General features: G+C 43.7%; 1 protein-coding gene across 1 annotated transcript in view; it reads left to right on the plus strand.

Annotated features, from left to right (window-relative positions):
* Positions 1 to 828: 828 nt before the first annotated feature.
* The window catches only part of LOC124709076 (transient receptor potential protein-like), a gene marked incomplete at its 3' end in the record, with an annotated part of 289,063 nt that continues 270,099 nt past the window's right edge, over positions 829 to 19,792 (plus strand). The window contains exon 1 of the mRNA XM_047240724.1: positions 829 to 939. The remainder of the gene's footprint in view (positions 940 to 19,792) is intronic.

Below are 19,792 nucleotides of genomic sequence, written 5' to 3' on the forward strand. Positions count from 1 at the left end.
CTAGAACAGAATTCTGGATGGTATTTGTCGCAGAAACAACCGAGATCATGCAAATTTCAAAAGGTACTGCCCTGCAAGCACGCGGGATTTAAAGCTGCGATACCAGAAAAGATAGTTCATGTAGATTCAAAAAAATTGTTTTTTCTTTCATCACCTTCGATGCGAACCGCGCGTATTTGATCATTGCTGTGAATGCAGGTGCACTAAATAGATGCAGAATTAAAGAATTATTTTTATGGAATCTTCCCTCGCAGCTATTTCTCTATTAATTTTAAGCAAGTCGGGAGCAGTCTCAAATTTTTTTTTTCATCAAAATTTCAACCTGTCTGTGAAAATAAACATTACAGTGTTGGCAAAAATGGAGAAAATTTGAGTGGTATATCATTTACAGCGGAGGTGCATTCTTGTCTTTCATTTACAAAGATTTGATAATAAAATGTCTGATCAGTATACTCTCCTCACTGTATATATATTTAATTTCTGAGTCAGTTCGTCAATTCTTATCGAAAAAGTCGACCGGATGTCCGGTATGGTTCTTGTATAGTTAATGTAACTTAAGGAAACATATTTCCTGACGATATTACAGCAAACTGTTCTCTGAAATAATGTGCTATCTTGTTCAAATCTGTTTTCGGTCCTTGTTCCGCAAGGTATCTATTGCTCCTCGATTGGTATATGTGTTTGTCTACAAGAAAGACAACGTTAATTATGTTTAATTTGGAGGAATTAAGTGAAACTAACACTGTGAATGGTACAAATAAGGAAACTTTGACTTCGCTACTCAATTTACATTACCGATAACACAGAAATTGTTTCTCATCTTCAACAGATGCAGGTTGGACGTCCGAGACTTCATGGACTCTGTCGCAATGCAGCTGTAGAAGGAAACTGAAACAGTCAACGCTGAAATCAACTTCAGTCACACTGCCGAATACTTAGGTAAGCATTAATTTATGAAACAAATATGCGTGCGCCTTTTTTTCTGGAAAAACTGGATCGTTTCCATAATAAAACTGAACTCCATCCAAACAGACTTCGGAAGGCCCAACGATACCCACCAGCCCCACGTCGTCCTCAGCCGGATTGGCGTCACTGGCTGCGGATATGGAGGGGCATGCGGTCAGCACACTGTTCTCCCGGCCATTGACCGTTTCGCGACCAGACGTTTCCATAATGCTACACATAAATTTGCCTGTCATAATCAATTACACCACCATTATTATGATCTGATATTCGACAGCTTTATTGTCGAGCATTCGCCACCCTCTACATAATATCAGGCATTATTTAGTGAAGTTTTACATTTTGGGAATATATCATTCGAGTAATCGGTATGTACGCATGTTAGCTGAATACGTAAGAGGCATAGATTTGTTAACACTCCTTTGCACAGAAAATGTTGCTCTCTTAAATTCAGACTCGATTAAAATGTCCTTACTGCTGTGAAAAGCACGTAGCCTTTTTTTTTTTTTAAAAAAAAAAAAAAAGAGGACACTAAATTACTCGCTCAATTTGCTGACGAAACCTGTAACAGTCGTTAGCAAATGATATGTCCACAATATATTCCATCTTATTTTATATTTCGTAGAATCTTCGAAAAGGTGTCACTGTTTCTTTTTATTTTCGTTTTGATGTCGGCAAAGGTTATCATGAAGCATCAATAATTCATGAACACGAGACGTTGCTTAAAGGTACAAGATAACTGAAATCAACTCACATTTATATGATGAAGAAACATTTCAAATGTTAACCCTTAAATATATCAACAGAATAATACAGCGTCTTTCACACAACAGTTTTTTATATATCACCGGTCCCACTCCGATAGAGTCTATAAAAAGAATGTTTAATGCAAACTTACTACTTGTTTGAGTAAAATCATCTTGGTTTACAAGCCGTGTCATTTCGTATGAAACCCTCGAGCTTTCGCTGGCTGTCTCTACTATCGTCGTCAGCAGCAAAATCACTGACTAAGGGGCAGCTTTTTTTTTTTATTGCACTTCAGTTCCTCATCTGGGGCGGGCTGGCAGCTTCATAGGCGCTGCTCTTCAGCCGAAAGGCATACATTATACAATAGAAGACATTTGAAATAACATAATGGAGAAAATATGGCGGTACATAGATATAAAAAGGGTGAACATTATGGAAGAGAACAGATAAAAAGGTGGGCAACCGTAAAATGGAGATAGAAACTCCAAGAAACTAGGGAAAATGACATATAAAATGAAAGGTAATCTCACGTATTTGCTGACTGCAAAATGCAGTTCATTCTAGAGCTTACCGAATTATGACACATGGTACCGAATATGCATTTTAATGGAACTGTTAACACTGATTTATGTCACTGAAAAGAGCCTTCGAAGAAGTCTTTAACGACATAATATGTGTTGAACTTTAGTGTTTGACTTCTCATCAAACAGTAACAAGATAATAGCGCCGAAAACCACTGTACCGGCGACAGGAGAAGAGGTTCCACAAATAACTTCCTTACTGTACCAAATCTGAGCAAACACGTCACTGAGTTACGATTCGTGTGTTTATTGTTGTGACTGTGTCTGCCTGTTTACCTGAATGGTAACGTGTCTGCCGACCATGCAGCGGGCCCGGGTTCGATTCCCGGTCGGGTTGGAGATTTTCTGCGTCGTGTGTTCTCATCGTCATCGACACGCAAGTCGCCCAATGTGGCGTCGCCTGAAATAACATTTCCAACACGGCGGCTGAACTTCCCTGGACGTGGCCTGCCGCATCAAGTGTTCAAGGTACTGAACTTGAGCACTCATACAAGCTATTAAGCGTTTCCAAACAAACAATACTGAATAGTGAATTCCTTCTGAGCCTGTCGGATCACAGGTCCGTGTTGTACGGCACTTCATGTTCTCGTGCGCCGTCGATGTTCCCTTGTATTTTTTTATCTTGGCATTTGAGAAGGACACAAACAGCAGTAGAAGGCGAACGCAGCATCGCTCCACGTTAGGAGCCAAAATACAACGACGTCAGAGGTAGCTGCGGAGAAACCGGAGTGAAACAATATTTCCCGCTCGTCAGGATGTGCTCGAGTCTTCCTGGGGCGTTCTGTGGTCCTTAGAGACAAATGAGAAGTGCACAAAGCTGCAGTCGAACCAGCTGTTAACATAAACACAGACCTTTATTTAATCATTAAACTTGGCGCTACCATGACAGTAAACATGTCTTTAACTGAAAAATACAATCATCTGCTTGGGGAAGTTTTATTAGACCAGATCGCATGAATTACATATGTGACGACTAGTTTCGGCAAACTTTAATTGCCACCTTCAAACTTGAAAGAATATTTTAAAATTTACAACAGTATTTTTGACGGTCTTTTACATTCTAATTTTCAACGTACATTTAGAAGAACATTTTTGAAAAGCTGTGTGTTACATACCCTTGACTCACATCAATTTAGTGTCACTGTACATGGAGCAGGTGTCATATAGCCCTGACTATATGGGAACTTAACTGTAATGTAGATATAAATAATTATGGAACATCCAACATCAGAAGTGCAATAAAACGTATCAGACGTACGCATAACTCGCTGGAGCAGACTCGCAAGTGGCGCGTCAGACATCCGATGATAAAACCGTGTAAGTGGGCTGTTTAGGGTTTAATGTCGGTAACGCAACGTAGTCCTCTGTATGAAAATCGCTGACTGCGCTGTGTGCAGCTTGTGGCTGGTTGGCATTGTTGGAATATTCTCTATTGTAGTGTTGGGCAGCTGATGTGAACAGCGCGTAGCGTTGCGCAGTTGGAGGTGAGCCGCCAGCAGTGGTGGGTGTGGAGAGAGAGATGCCAGAGTTTTGAGAGGTTACTATATGCGGACGATCTGGACGTGTGTCCGCCAGAAAAAGGAAATCTGTAAAGATGGATGTCATGAATTGATAGATATATGTATATGATGACTTTTGAACATTATTAAGCTAAATACATTGTTTTTTATCTGTCAAAATCTTTCATTTGCTAACTTTGCCTATCAGTAGTTAGAGCGTCCAGTAGTTAGAATCTTTCATTTAGCGGGCAGTATTGGCGCTGGCTGTATTGCAGTAGTTCGAGTAACGAAGATTGTTGTGAGGTAAGTGATTCATGAAAGGTATAGGTTATTGTTAGTCAGGGCCATTCTTTTGTAGGGATTATTGAGAGTGAGATTGCGTTGCGCAAAAAAAAAATATTGTGTGTCAGTTTAGTGATGATGAGAATAAGTAAAGAGAGAACTGTCTGAGGACGTTCAGTTTACTCAGCTGTCTCTGTACCAAATAACGTAAGACGTTTACCAGCACAGTCATTCTTAATTTTTCTAAGGGGACGTTTCAACCATACATGTGGTACAATTCATAAAAGTCGATGTTAAAATACATTTTTCATACAAATGTTACTTGCTCTGTCCGCGGTGACAGCAGACGGCACACGACCCAATAGTAGTCAACCAGACTATACTAAGTTACGGAGTACCACCACGTGGCAGCAGGCAGCTACTTAATTACTTAGAAAACCTTACAGATGCATGTTTTCCACGTTTGTATAATATATACAATGATGACAGTACTCTACAGTTGTAAGGTCTTTTTCATAATATTTTAAAACAATATGAATTCAGTTTCTTATTAAGAGACTAGAAATGACCATGTCAGGTCGCTGGAAATAGACGCACCACTTAAAAGCAGACATTCCAAGTTACTAACACCCTTTCGAAATATCATAAGATAATTCGCCAGATTTCATAGTGAAAACTGCAACTGAAATGGACTGCACGTGTGACAGCAAGCGGCTTTCTAGGAGACACTTTGTTGCCAAATTTTTTTACATTACTGCACTTTCAGAGACCGTGAATAGTTACAATTAAAAGAAGACAGCCCTCGGTCACTAACTTTTAACGAATTAACCGGGTTTAAACACTGCTAGGAGTGTCTTCCTCAGAATTTAAACTAAAGAATGGTCTATAACTAGGTCACAGAATTATGACTAAAAACGTATGATGCAAATTATAAGTACGGAATTATCGTGAAAGCCTGGCAGTACTTATATGTCATTTATAAAATAATAAATATGCCAAAATGGCATTAGTCACAAAGATATTTAAGACAAAAAAACTGATGGCGAGCCACTAAGGGCTGCTCGTTACTTGCGTGGTGCAGGTTGTAAACGGACTTCGTTCTGTTATCAACAGACCATAAATTCACTTCCACGCTACCTTTACAGTGTTTGTATGTTCGCTAACACTACGTCAGTAGATGAAAGGCTGGTTTCGTGCTTACTGGCAAGTTTGACGTTGTTGTGTCGGCTACTCTGGGAGTCAGCACCGACACAAACAAGGAAGGAGACAAGTTGCATTGGCCGGTGGCAGGAATCCAAAGTAGTCTGTACAAAACACTTCCTAACTAAAAGAAAACTTTATATCTCTATTAAGGGAAGGAACAATACATAACTTATTGTGCCTGCTGCGCCTCCTAAATGCAATTACTGTTATACACTATTACTACTCGCAGAACGCAGGCTAAGTAACGTCTTCCTATTACTCAGTAATGTTGCTCTCGAAATCTGCAACCGAACTGGGCAGACCAGCTTTTTTTTTTCTTTTATTGTGATTTCAATCATTCCCCTGCCCCATATGGGCAGGGGAGGGCTGTCAGCAGCACAATCCGCCGCTCTTCAGCCAAGTGACATGACAACTTAAAATAAGAATAAAATGTTACATACATAAGGCGGTAAATGGGAACTTAAAACATAATAATGGGAGAAAATGGAGGTAAAAAATAGACTAACATGGAGATGTTCATAGAGGACAGTTAAAAAAAAGGTCACCAGAAATTTAAAAAACACAGTTGGCGATTCTTCGGCAGACCAGCGATGGGCGGCTGGTTAAATCAGCGTTGACAGGGGGGTGGGGGGGGGGGCTGAAGCCTGTCTTCCTGGAGGTATGGCGCTGGCCTCTCTTTCCATTGGAGACCGAATCAGCGCCTTCTCAATGGCGTTTCGTGGTGCCGTGTGCAGTTGGTGTGCAGTCGGTGCTAAAACACTGCACAGACGTACACAAAAAACTTAACTACTACAGAGTTATAGACAGTGCATTTGTACCACTCAGCGTAATCGGTGACATGCTGTTACAATCAGTATGAGAATTTATTTAAAAATGCAAGGTATACTATTATTCAGAATACAATGTGTCTGTAGCACACAACAGATCAAATCGTTTACAACAGTGGTCGTCAAACTGCAGTCCACGGGTCGCATGCAGCCAAAATCAATTATTTTTGCAGCCCACAGTTCTCAGTCGTATTATACAAGATGCGTCTAAAAAGTTCGGTGAATGGTCCTAGAAAATAAAGGAAATAAGAATCAGAAACAAAATACCCGTACTGGTCTTCAAAGTAATCACCATCAGGTACAAAACACTTTTGGGATCGTCGTAAAGCTGTTGGATGTTGACAGCGAGCACTTCTTTGAGGAACCGCTCGAAGCACCATGCTGCGTCTGTGAAGCCTTTAAGACGGGGAAACATAAAGAGGTGTGTTGGCGCCAAATCTGGACAATAAAGAGGCTCTGCACAACAGTCATGTTGAGTTGAGTGAGAGAGCTGAGCGCGTAGACGTTGTGGGTATCCAGTAACGCACGTCAGAAGTTTGTTCTAGCTAATGATCGTTACTTTGAAGGTCAATATAGGTATTTTATTTCTAACTCTTGTTTCCCTTAGCTTCTGAGATCATTCATCGAATTTTTCAGGCGCATCTTGTACGAGGTTTGCCCAGAAAGTAATGCACGGCATTTTTTCTTCAACAATTCTTTATTGAGCATAATGAGAGTTACACACATGAAAGAATGTTGTTTTATCTACACACCCTGCTTTTCTATGTAATCTCCATTCCACTCTAGGGCCTTCCTCCAGAGCGAAACAAGGGCGTGAATGCTCTGTCGGTAACAATCCTTGTCCTGGTGGTGGAGCCAGTACTTTCACTGTTGAATCACCTCCTCATCGTCCTAAAAATGTCTTCCACGAATGGCATCGTTTAATGGCCCAAACAAGTGGAAGTCCGAGGGGACTAGGTCAGTGCTGTAGGGTGGATGGGGTAATAATGTCCAACCCTGTTTTGCGAGGCGTTTAGCAGTCCTCAGACTTGTGTGGGGCCGAGCGTTACTGTGAAACATCTCCTGGATCGCTGTGGCGCCGAAGTCGCCGGAAGCGCGTCTTTCCTTTTGTTAATGTGTTAATATATGGTTTCCACTTATTTGGGCCATTAAAGGATGCCGTTCGTGGAAGACATTTTGAGGACCGAAGCTGAAATCGTTATAGGTACAGAAAGCTGGCTGAAGCCAGAGATAAATTCAGCCGAAATTTTTACTAAGGCACAGACGGTGTTTAGAAGGGATAGATTGCATGCAACCGGTGGTGGCGTGTTTGTCGCTGTTAGTAGTAGTTTATCCTGTAGTGTAGTAGAAGTGGATAGTTCCTGTGAAATATTATGGGTGGAGGTTACATTCAACAACCGAGCTAGGTTAATAATTGGCTCCTTTTACCGACCTCCCGACTCAGCAGCATTAGTTGCAGAACAACTGAGAGAAAATTTGGAATACATTGCACATAAATTTTCTCAGCATATTATAGTCTTAGGTGGAGATTTCAATTTATCAGATATAGACTGGGACACTCAGACGTTTAGGACGGGTGGTAGGGACAGAGCATCGAGTGACACTATACTGAGTGCACTATCCGAAAATTACCTCGAGCAATTAAACAGAGAACCGACTCGTGGAGATAACATCTTGGACCTACTGATGACAAACAGACCCGAACTTTTCGACTCTGTAAGTGCAGAACAGGGAATCAGTGATCATAAGGCCGTTGCAGCATCCCTGAATACGGAAGTTAATAGGAATATAAAAAAAGGGAGGAATGTTTATCTGTTTAGCAAGAGTAATAGAAGGCAGATTTCAGACTACCTAACAGATCAAAACGAAAATTTTTGTTCCGACACTGACAATGTTGAGTGTTTATGGAAAAAGTTTAAGGCAATTGTAAAATGCGTTTTAGACAAGTACGTGCCGAGTAAAACTGTGAGGGACGGGAAAAACCCACCGTGGTTCAACAACAAAGTTAGGAAGCTACTGCGAAGGCAAAGAGAGCTTCACTCCAAGTTTAAACGCAGCCAAAACCTCTCAGACAAACAGAACCTAAACGATGTCAAACTTAGCGTACGGAGGGCTATGCGTGAAGCGTTCAGTGAATTCGAAAGTAAAATTCTATGTACCGACTTGACAGAAAATCCTAGGAATTTCTGGTCTTACGTTAAAACAGTAAGTGGCTCGAAACAGCATATCCAGACACTCCGGGATGATGATGCCATTGAAACAGAGGATGACACGCGTAAAGCTGGAATACTAAACACCTTTTTCCAAAGCTGTTTCACAGAGGAAGACCGCACTGCAGTTCCTTCTCTAAATCCTCGCACAAACGAAAAAATGGCTGACATCGAATTAAGTGTCCAAGGAATAGAAAAGCAACTGGAATCACTCAACAGAGGAAAGTCCACTGGACCTGACGGGATACCAATTCGTTTCTACACAGAGTACGCGAAAGAACCTGCCCCCCTTCTGACAGCCGTGTACCGCAAGTCTCTAGAGGAAAGAAGGTTCCAAATGATTGGAAAAGAGCACAGGTAGTCCCAGTCTTCAAGAAGGGTCGTCGAGCAGATGTGCAAAACTATAGACCTATATCTCTGACGTCGATCTGTTGTAGAATTTTAGAACATGTTTTTTGCTCGAGTATCATGTCGTTTTTGGAAACCCAGAATTTACTCTGTAGGAATCAACATGGATTCCGGAAACAGCGATCGTGTGAGACCCAACTCGCTTTATTTGTTCATGAGACCCAGAAAATATTAGATGCAGGCTCCCAGGTAGATGCTATTTTCCTTGACTTCCGGAAGGCGTTCGATACAGTTCCGCACTGTCGCCTGATAAACAAAGTAAGAGCCTACGGAATATCAGACCAGCTGTGTGGCTGGATTGAAGAGTTTTTAGCAAACAGAACACAACATGTTGTTCTCAATGGAAAGACGTCTACAGACGTTAAAGTAACCTCTGGCGTGCCACAGGGGAGTGTTATGGGACCACTGCTTTTCACAATATATATAAATGACCTAGTAGATAGTGTCGGAAGTTCCATGCGGCTTTTCGCGGATGATGCTGTAGTATACAGAGAAGTTGCAGCGTTAGAAAATTGCAGCGAAATGCAGGAAGATCTGCAGCGGATAGGCACTTGGTGCAGGGAGTGGCAACTGTCCCTTAACATAAACAAATGTAATGTATTGCGAATACATAGAAAGAAGGATCCTTTATTGTATGATTATATGATAGCGGAAAAAACACTGGTAGCAGTTACTTCTGTAAAATATCTGGGAGTATGCGTGCGGAACGATTTGAAGTGGAATGATCATATAAAATTAATGTTGGTAATGCGGGTACCAGGTTGAGATTCATTGGGAGAGTCCCTAGAAAATGTAGTCCATCAACAAAGGAGGTGGCTTACAAAACACTCGTTCGACCTATACTTGAGTATTGCTCAACAGTGTGGGATCAGTACCAGATCGGGTTGACAGAGGAGATAGAGAAGATGCAAAGAAGAGCGGCGCGTTTCGTCACAGGGTTATTTGGTAACCGTGATAGCGTTACGGAGATGTTTAACAAACTCAAGTGGCAGACTCTGCAAGAGAGGCGCTCTGCATCGCGGTGTAGCTTGCTGTCCAGGTTTCGAGAGGGTGCGTTTCTGGATGAAGTATCGAATATATTGCTTCCCCCTACTTATACCTCCCGAGGAGATCACGAATGTAAAATTAGAGAGATTCGAGCGCGCACGGAGGCTTTCAGACAGTCTTTCTTCCCGCGAACCATACGCGACTGGAACAGAAAAGGGAGGTAATGACAGTGGCAGGTAAAGTGCCCTCCGCCACACACCGTTGAGTGGCTTGCGGAGTATAAATGTAGATGTAGATGTAGAGGTGATTCACACAGTGAAAGTACTGGCCCCGCCACCAGGACAAGGATTGGTCCCGCCTCTTGGCGTCACTTCAGTGAATATCACACCTTCACAGTCCCAGAAAACGGTGATCATGACCTTACCGTCGGAAGCAGTTGCTTTTAATTTTTTCTTCTGTGGAGAACGGGAATGGCGCCATTCCATCGAGTATCGTTTTGTTTCGCGCTCAAAATGGTGAACCCAGGTTTCGTCACCTATCACAATCCGGGACAAGAAGGCCTCCCTCTCAGCTTCAGAACGTTGCAAAAAATCAGGACAAATGTTTTTTTTGTGCGATTTGTCATCCACCGTTAGACACCGCAGGACCCATGTTGGACACACTTTTGAATATCCGAGAATGCACATAACTGCATCCACACTTCCTTTGCTGAGTCGTAATGCGTCTGACCTCGCGAATGACAACATCAGCTCGCTGCAACAAGTCAGGTGTGACAGCCGTGGCTGGTCTCCCCGACCGCTGCAAATCGTCGAGTACCGCCGAACCGCCTTCTGATGACCTCACCCTCCGTGCCCAGCGACTAACTGTACTTCTGTCGATAGAAGGTGCTCCATAGACTTTGCACACGCGTTTGTGAACATTCCCCGCAGTTTCTTTCTCTGCAGTGAGAAATTCAATGACGGCACTTTACTTGTAACGTACTTCACCTACACACGCAGTTTTTAAACTGTCCTGTAGCTATGCTATCTGTCGGAAGTGACGGAAACTTGGCGCGCTGACTCAGGAGGCTTCAAATAGTACACACGTAACGTTTCGCATTCGTAGCACTGTTTTCGACTGAGAAAAAAAACGAGGTGCACTGCTTTCTCGGCAACCCTCGTATAATAATAAGCATCTAGCACCTAACTGCCGAATTCAAGAACGTCAACTAACATTAAGAGATTCTTAAGAACGCGGTTTTCCTGCTCAGTAACAAACAAAAATACGGAGACGGTAATATTTTAAGATGTATTTAATTTTAACTGATGTTGATGAATTCGGCCGTGAGCTAAGAAAAGTTGGCCGCTTGACACAAGAGCTATGGTGGAAGTAGCCCGACCACTGCCGGGGGTAGAGGATTTGAGAGGGGGGATGTTTCATTGTTTGTCTTCCAATACTGATAAATCACGCGCATGCGTGACTTGTACCTACGAGCTGCTACGGTATACATTTCGACATGGAAGTAATATGGATTGGCGCGTATACATTGCACGATGATCATCTTAAAATGCGGTCGATATTTGTCGCAAGAAATATGAAATTAAATTAAGTCTGTTATAATACAATACAATGAATGGAAAAATGACATTCAGCATTCTTGCATAGTGCATTTAAATATAAGTACATTTACTGTTATTAATCAATCACCCGGTGATACAAACAACGCAACATTTCGTCAGGCTATTCTAACGTCACAGCGATTGTGGTTGCACAGGGTGGCAGTGATCTGAAACGAGGAACAATCAACAGCAAGTGTTCCAAATGGTAAAAAGAAAAAGGGAGACGATGATTCGGTTTAACGTCCTGTCGACGACGAGTTCATTTGAGACGGAGCTCAACCTCGGATTGAGTCAAGGATGGGGAAGGAAAGCGGCCGTGCCGTTCCAAAGGATCCATCCCGGTTTTTGCCTGGAATGATTTAGGGAAATCACGGAAAACATAAATCTGGATGGTCGGCCGCGGGTTTGTACCGTCATCCTTCCGAATGCGAGTCCAGTGTGGTAACCACTGCACCACCTCGCTCGATGTTCTAATGGTGAGGACTCTTAACGATCAGTACTTGCTAGCCGTCATGCAGATTTTCGCTCCCCTACCACAGCTATAGTCTGTTGAAAGTTCGTAACATTCTAATTTATGTAGCTTAGCAATTAATAAAGAGATCGGTACATATGCACCTCAGGTGTCGCTCCCCCATTCTCAGTATGGGCTGCTGATCAATAAAGTTTGAGGTCCAGAGGTCTACATTGTTAAACAATATAATCAAGGGGGGACAACGTTGGTGAAATCTAGGGCCGTGTTTTGAGATACCTTACCACAGTCATTTCTTGTCTCTTAAAACATGGTTTTAAATTGGTTTTAAAATATTATGAAAACGATCTTATAAGTGTGGAGTACTGTATCACTGTATACAGGCTGCAACAAAAATGTGCGGCACAAATTGCAGGACGCGTTCGTCACACGTACTCGATGAAATTATGTTACACAATCATGGGTCTGGAAACGCTTTGTTTCCGTGTTACAACTCATTGTCTCCAACTCATTAATCATGGGAAACACATAAGAACAGAACGTTAGAATCATGGGGAAGGTACACTCTTGGTGACGTCTGGTTACGTTGTGCACCGCCAGTGTTTTGTTTTACATGTTCTTGTTGCCATGCGACGTTCGCAATTGCCAGTTTGCAAGTAACATCGACTGTTACAGCGATCAGTGCGACCGCTGCAAGTACACAGGCTACTACGTAGAGTCAGTCATAGACCTGGCTCGAGCAATGGCAGTCCACACAAATGCAGAAATGGCAGGTGCCCATTTCTTGTATGGGTTAACTGAAGGCAATGGCGCTCCCGCTCAACGTTTGTACTGGGAGAGATTTCCAGGACGAAGGTACCGCGACAAGAAAACGTTTGAAGCCATTAATCGTCGACTTAGGGAAGATGGGACATTGAAGCCTGATACTCGCGACCTGGGAAGACCTAGAGGGACGAGGACACCGCTACGGGAGGAGACAATACTTCATGCAGTTGACGACGACCCTAGTGCCAGTACGAGACGTGTAGCTGCAACCCTGAATGTTGACCACGTGACCATCTGGCGAGTGTTACACGAGGAGCAGCTGCATCCGTACCCTTTCCAGCCTGTGCAGCTACTATCAGCAGCTGAGTCTCCGACACGGCTACTCTTCTGCGAATGGTTTATTCAACAAAGTGTCAACCCTAATTTTAGTGCAAATGTGCTGTTCACAGACGAGGCGCCTTTTCAGATCAGATTGTAAATTTTCACAGTCGGCATGTATGGACAGACGTCAATCCTAACGCAACTGTTCAAGCAGGTCATCAATAAAATTTTTAGGTCAGTGTTTGGGCCGGCATTATTGGTGACTGTTTGGTAGGGCCTTGCTTTCTTCCACTCGGGCTCAACAGACAAAGTTATCTTATTTATGGGGGCATTTGAAAGCCCTGTGTGTGGAATCCCAGAACAAGATGTTCAGAGTCCCTGTGGCCGTACTAAGGAAGGCTGCGAAACCATACGCAATACTCCAGGGATACATGAGCGAATCCGTGGTTCACTACGACGGCAGGTTGATGCATGTATCAGTGACCACGGAGGATATAATGAACGTCTTCTGTGAGGTAGGGTTGCACGTGACGTGCTTGTGCGTTCTGTTCTTGCGTGTTTCCCATGATTGATGAGCTGGAAAAGATGAGTTGTAACATAGAAACAAAAGGTTTCCAGACAAATGTTCATGTAACATAATTGCTTCGTCTACGTGTGAGGAATGTGTAATGCAACTTGTGCCGTACATTTTTGTTACGCCCTATATATTATACAAACGTGGAAAGCAAGTATGTATTAGGTTTTCTACGTTATTAAATAGCAGCCTGCCGGCATCCGATAGTGCTCCATAATACCATGTAGTCCGGTTGACTATTGTTGGACTGTGCGACGCCAGCTGTCACCACGGACAGAGCAAGTAACATTTGTATACAAAATGCATTTTAACATCGACTTTTATGAATGTGTACCACATGCACGGTGTTATCATTGGTTGTCTGGCGCGACACTTACGCATTTGCTCCAGCGAGGTACGTGTACCTCTGATACATTTAATTGTACTTTTGACGTTGGATGTTCCATAATTATGTTTTCTTATATTACAGTTGCTATATATCCAGGGCTACATGTCACCTGCACCACATACAGTTAAGGGTAAAATCTTCCTTTGAATGTACCGTGAACATTAGAACGTAAGAATCCGTTGAAACTGTTGTAAATATAAAAAAAATTCTTTCAGATTTGAAGATGGCAATTATAGCTGCCGAAAATAGTCGTCCACATACAGTGAAGCGCCAAAGAAACTGGTCTAGGTATGTGTATTGAAATACAGAGATATGTAAGTAGGCAGAATACGACGCTGCGGTCGGCAACGTCTATATATGACAACAAGTGTCTGGCGCAATTGGTAGATCGGTTACTGCTGCTACAGTGGCAGATAACCAAGATTTGAGTGAGTTTGAACGTGATGCAACAGTCGGCCCACGAGCGATGGGACACAGCATCTCCAAGGTAGCTATGAAGTGGTGTTTTTACCGTACGACCATTTCATGAGTGTATCATCAATACCAGAAATTCAGAAAAACATCAGATCTCCCATATCGCTGCGGCCAGAAAAAGATCCTGCAAGAACGGGACCAACGACGACTGAAGAAAATCGTTCAACAGACGTCCGATCCTTCTGCAGAACGCTGTAGATTTAAATGCTGGGTCATCAACAACTGTCAGTGTAAGAACCATTCAACAAAATATCATCGACATGGGCTCCGGAGCCGAAGGTACCCTTGGCCGGCCGCGGTGGCCGAGCGCTTCTAGGAGCTTCAGTCCGGAACCGCGCGACTGCTACGGTCGCAGGTTCGAATCCTGCCTCGGGAATGGATGTGTGTGATTGTCATTAGGTTAGTTAGGTTTAATTAGGTCTAAGTTCTAGGGGACTGATGATCTCAGATGTTAAGTCCCATAGTGTGTGCCCTTGATGACTGCACGACACAAAGGTTTACGCCTCCCCTCGCCCCGTCAACACCGACATTAGTCTCTTCATGACTGGAAACACTTTGTCTGGTCGGACGAGTCTCGTTTTAATTATGTCGAGCGGATGTACGTATTCGGGTATGGAACAACCTCATGAATCCATAGACTCTGCATTTGAGCAGAGGATTATTCGAGCTTGTGGAGGCTTTGTAATGATATAGGGCGTGTGCAGTCGGAGTTTTATGGGATCCACGATACGTCTAGATACGATTCTGACAATTGAGACGTACATAAGCACCCTGTCTGATCACCTGCATCCATTCACGTCCATTATACATTCCGAAGGACTTGGACAATTCCAGCAGGATAATGCTACACCCCACACGTCCAGAATTGCTACAGAGTGGCTCCAGGAAACACTTCCGCTGGCCGCCAAACTCCCCAGACATGAACATTATTGACCATATCTGGGATGCCTTGCAACGTGCTGTTGAGAAGATGTCTCCACCTCATCGTACTCTTACGGATTTATGGACAGCCTTGTAGGATTCATGATGTAAGTTCCCTCCAACACCACTTCAGACATTAGTCGAGTTAGTGTCACGTCGTGTTGCGGCACTTCTGCGTGCTCGCGGGAGCCCTACACGATATTAGGCACATGTACCAGTTTCTTTGGCTCTTCAGTGTATGTAATTCGTATGTTTTGTGCAAATAAAACTTCTCCAACCTGAAGATTAAATTTTTCATCGTAAGAGATTGCTCTCCTGCCGAGGATGTCTGGTAACGGTAAGTCCTTATCTATTCCGTCTGACTAACTGCCGAATGACGGGTTGATGGCAGACTCCGACGACGGCGAGCCTTCCCGTGGAGGCAACGGCAGCATTCTGGATGAGTGGGCAGGACCAAGCAGGCGGAGGTCCGCAGGTCGAGGCCCGGCGGCGGCACAGTTACGGATAGGACTGCAAGGCTGTGTCAGCAGAACTCGCAGCCACAGCTGACATACGGAAGGCGCCGTGGCGAACATTCCGTTCTCGGCTGTACTGTAACAACTGTGACGTCCCTTCTCTCCTTCTTCACTCGCCGGGAAGAGACGTGACTCGCAACGATGTTCGTCCCCGTCGGTGTGACGTGGAACAGCACCTGGAACTCTCGTAAGAACACAACTCCTCGCGTGGTTCAGAAATATTCTGTTATCTGTCCGCAACAGACTTCTCAGTTTGTGCAAACTGGTAAACTGCAATCGTTTATTTTTATTTTTATGCCCGATTAGTTCTGTGATTAAATAAAATCTTGATTCTTGATTTCTATATTACGGTCGTTTTTCACATCATACATAGCGACGATGAAACTTTCCTGTCTACTATTCCGTTGCTATGCCGTTGCTACGTCCAATTATTAACAACGGTCCGACGTAACTCCAGAGATAACTTATGATGGAGTAAATGATTTTTTTTTAATACGCCGTAACACTGGTTTAAACAAATCACTCTTCACTGTCCATTATTCATGTACTCACTTAGTCACTTAAAATGTTTAAAGAGTTAGGCGACACGTAAGATTTACCTTTTGACTCAGATTTTATTGTTCTTTCTGTAATTAATTGTTTGTCCCTTCAACACACGCACACCGATATGTCATCCAAGATTAACTTCTGTTCAGTTCAGTAATCGTGACGCTGACGACAACTTTTGACTAACCGGCGTACTTGTCTTTCTTCGTGTCTTCGTTTTATTTTGTCCTACTTAAGACTACGAATTGTTTTTCTGTCGTTGATCCCTTGTTCTCAAGATTTGTAACTGCTCGTGAGTACGAAGGCCAAGTCCGACAAACCAATATCATTCAATCGAAGTCTAACACTTGTCTTGCTATACCGTCGCGTTGAGAACGGTAACTTCCATCAGTCGAATGACTGAGCAATATTTCAGACTCTAACTCACGAATTATCAAACTTCCAATACTGAAACAATCTAATAGCCTTTGCGTCCAGACAACTATCGCAAAAGTACTCTAGAGCGACTGAAGAGCAACTAACTATCTGAACATTTCCATATCCGAGTTGCATTGTAGTCGCATTGAATTTCCTTTTCGATGCGGCTACAACTCTCTTCCATGGTAAATGTTATCTTTGAGTAATTTACTTTGTTGGATTTAATCTTCGTTCATATGATTTTGAATTTATTCTATAGATGTTTCATAAAGAATTTGTGATAATCCTTTCCTTTTATCTCCCCTTTTTGTATGCTATTCTCAGTATTTGGGCGTTACACAACCTCCTCGCCGAAAAAAAAAAGGTTGGTTTGTGGAGCAGCCCATGGTGCTCATAGCACCACTCATGTCTACGTTTCAACATCCGTTCCAGCACGCTAGTTGTACACAACTCAGGACTGTTATTGACCTATACGATTTTCCTTCATTAGACGGTTTGTTGCGTTTTCTTATCGGCACTAATCGTGAAGTCATCCAATCAGGTTCTTTTGCTCCAAACATTATTAAAAAGACTGCAGAAACGGCACTTCCCGACGTGTTTAGGGCAGTATGCGGTAATATACACTGATAAGCCAAACATTATGACCACTGCCCACCGTGACGTTGGATGCCGTCTAGTGGCGTTTCGGGTACCCGACGCTGTAACAAAAGTACGTAAGCGGAGAAGACGTGGACGGGGAGCGAACATATGGGCTGCAAATTGGGGAAATCCATTGAGATAAGACTTTGACTAAGGGCAGATTATTATGACGTAGAGCCTGTGAAACGAAAACGGCGAAGACGGTCGAATGTTCACGTGCTACTGTCGTGAGCATCAACTGAAGGAAGTAGAAGGACGGTGAAACTACCACTAGACGCTAAATGGTTGGACGTCCACGACTCTTCACAGAACATGGGGTTCGGAAGCTTGTCTGCGCCGTAAAGCAGAATAGATGGTGACCTGTGGCATCTCTGCTGTAAGAGCACCAAGCTGGAGTTTCGGAACACATCGTTCATCGCACATCATTGATCATGGAGCTCCGCAGCAGACCACCCCTACGTGTTCACATGTTGACCCAATGACTTCGTCAATTACGACAGCAGTGAGCACTGGACCAAAATGGTTCAAATGGCTCTGAGCACTATGGGACTTATCATCTGAGGCCATCAGTCCCCTAGAACTCAGAAGTACTTAAACCTATCTAACCTGAGGACATCACACACATCCACGTCCGAGGCAGGATTCGAACCTGCGACCGTAGCGATCGCGCCGTTCCAGACTGAAGCACCTAGAACCGCTGGGCCAGAGCGGCCGGCAGCACCTGACCACCGGATTTCGACTGTCGATCAGTACAAACTCTCCGATCTTCGGGTGAATCACATTTTTGCTTCATTAGGTCGATGGTCGTCTCCACAAACGCCGTCATTCAGGTGAACGGCGGCTCGAAACATGGAACGCGCCACGGATGCAGGCTGGTGGGAGCAGTATTATGCTGTGGGAGACGTTTTCCTGCACTTTCGTGGGACCTGTGGTACTAACCGAAGACATGCTGGCAGCTGCGAACCATCTGCATCCCTTCATGCTTGATGTCTTCCCCGACGGCGATGTCATCTTTCAACAGTGTAATTGTCTGTGTCTCGGAGCCAGAACTGTGCTACAGAGGTTTGAAGAGCAGTATAGTGACCTAAGAGTTGCTGTCTCGGCGACCAAACTCGCCTTATGTAAATCCTATGGAACCCGTCTGGGTCACTATAGGGTGCCATCACCACGTGCGCAAATCAGTGGCCCCTTATTTACGAGGACTACGTGACCCGTGCGTAGAGATTTTATGCCACATACCTCCACAAACCTAGCTACAAACTGCCGGATCCCTGATATGCAAAATCACTGATTCATTTCGTCCCAAAGACGGACAAACAAGCTGTTAAGCAGGTGATCACAATGTTTTTTCTCTTCAGTGTATATTGTCAAAGGCGTGCTCGAGTGGCCGTTAGGTTCTGGGCGCTACAGTCTGGAGCCGAGCGACCGCTACGGTCGCAGGTTCGAATCCTACCTCGGGCATGGATGTGTGTGATGTCCTTAGGTTAGTTAGGTTTAACTAGTTCTGAGTTCTAGGCGACTGATGACCTGAGAAGTTAAGTCGCATAGTGCTCAGAGCCATGTGAACCATTTGAGCCATATTGCCAAACCATGAGGTACTAACCTTCCCAGATAATAGGGCTCTGCTGAATTCTGCAACAGTAAAGTACTCGTTCAAGAAATGGGCTCGTTCCTCGTCTTCTTCGCCAGTGAGTTGTTCAATTAAGTCTTCTGTCAGGCGTTTCAGGAAGTCATCCACTAGTGTGTTCAGAAGCGCGTTTATGATATTGTCGTTGCAGGCTCTAAGCACGCCCGAAGGTCATTTTGTGTTTCGCAAACGACAGATTCAACGATCTTCAATCTGCTAGGATATGAACTACGTGTGTGTAATGGATAGCAGATCTTTCATGTTGGTACCACATATATTGCTTTATTTTCGGATATCCATCCTGAACATAAGACGGATAGTCGGACTATGGCTGATGAATGCATAAGAGGTAACCACAACCCCGTCAGCGGTGTTGCTTGTATCTGCTTTTTTTAAGTGCGACTCGTCTCGCTGTTGTGCTCGACTGTCAGCAGTCCCTTGTATTGACAGGTATCGCTGCTACAGCCAGCTATTCACTGTGCCATTAAAGTAAATAAAAATCGGCGTCCGAAGACCTGTACATGCGTGATGTAACCAATAGAACCCGTCAAACAACTTCTCGTGTACTGTGTGTGCGTGAAATCTTATGGGACTTAACTGCTAAGGTCATCAGTCCCTAAGCTTACACACTACTTAACCTAAATTATCCTAAGGACAAACACACGCACCCATGCCCGAGGGAGGACTCGAACCTCCGGCGGGATCAGCCGCACCTTGTGTATTGTCTCATGTTCAGTGGGATGTTTTCCAATAACTGTGGCAGCGAGTCTCCTAGTAACTGTTGATGACTGTGGCTACTTAGAGTCGCCTCAATAAAACAGGGACTAATGA

Source organism: Schistocerca piceifrons, chromosome 7 (assembly GCF_021461385.2).
Source record: "Schistocerca piceifrons isolate TAMUIC-IGC-003096 chromosome 7, iqSchPice1.1, whole genome shotgun sequence".
Classification (NCBI taxonomy): domain Eukaryota; kingdom Metazoa; phylum Arthropoda; class Insecta; order Orthoptera; family Acrididae; genus Schistocerca; species Schistocerca piceifrons.